This window comes from Nanorana parkeri, unplaced genomic scaffold (genome assembly GCF_000935625.1).
Source record: "Nanorana parkeri isolate BGI_ZX_2015 unplaced genomic scaffold, ASM93562v1 scaffold27, whole genome shotgun sequence".
NCBI lineage: Eukaryota > Metazoa > Chordata > Amphibia > Anura > Dicroglossidae > Nanorana > Nanorana parkeri.
The window spans coordinates 1432917-1433908 of NW_017306295.1; the positions used below are offsets into that span (position 1 = coordinate 1432917).

Sequence of the window (992 nt, forward strand, 5' to 3'; positions counted from 1 at the left end):
ACAGGTGCAGGTTGGAATGAAGACCTTGCTATGTATGTATGTATGTATGTATGTATGTATGTATGCACACACTGCAAGGTCTTTATTCCAACCTGCACCTGTACCGACAGAAGACTCTCAAGCCAAGTAGAAGGGTCAGCCTTTGTTATAGCCACTAGAGCAGTCTGTGCATTCTCTTAACCTGGAAGTGCCTAAAACTCACAATAGGTTAGGCCTTGTTCACACCAAGCACGTTCCAGGAGCAGAGCAGTTACAGACCGGATCAAAACTGCGTCCAATGTATTCCAATTGTATTTTGGGCTCTAGTTCACAACGCAACGTTCAGTTCCAGAGCATGTAAAAAAAACTGCAGCAAGACATATTTCGCCTGGTCTGGAAAACTCTGGAACGCATGCAAATGCATCAAAAATGCATGCAAACGCCCTGCAAAGCACTGAAAGCCCATTTTAAACTAGGGGGGAAAACCGCGGCACAACCCACTGCACGTGCAGAAACTCTTGCAGATCTGGTCTGCATTTGGTGTGAACAAGCCCTGAGATAATACCTCACCAAATATGAAATTCCCAATGTAGGGTATAGAGGTTAACTTGACATTCTAGTCACATTGCCACATTTGAGTATCACCAGAAATCATGCTCTTCACAATTAGAGGATGTTGGAGAAATGTTGCTTCTATAAACTGTACACTTCAGAATGTATATCTGGCATGTGTATTCTTCAACGTGCCAATTAAATTTGTGTACCATCTCCTTTTATCACCTACCTTGTCTGCTGATGCAGATCTCCCTCTAAATAGCATTCAGGGCATACATTTATACACGTACACGAGTTTGAGAAAGCACTGGCATATAACCGCCGTACAGGCATAGGTGACTATGGGCAGCTGTTTGCAGAACCAGTGGTTTCTCTGGCAGGAAAATACACCACAATTTTTAATATACAGCCCCCGTGTCCATGAGGCCTTACATATTCCGCAAAAGATCCGCCAGTCC

The 992-nt window shown here is 43.9% G+C and overlaps 1 protein-coding gene across 2 annotated transcripts in view; it reads right to left on the reverse strand.

Moving 5' to 3' along the window:
* The window catches only part of TAF3 (TATA-box binding protein associated factor 3), a 107131-nt gene that overhangs the window by 101417 nt on the left and 4722 nt on the right, over positions 1-992 (reverse strand). The window lies entirely within an intron of this gene.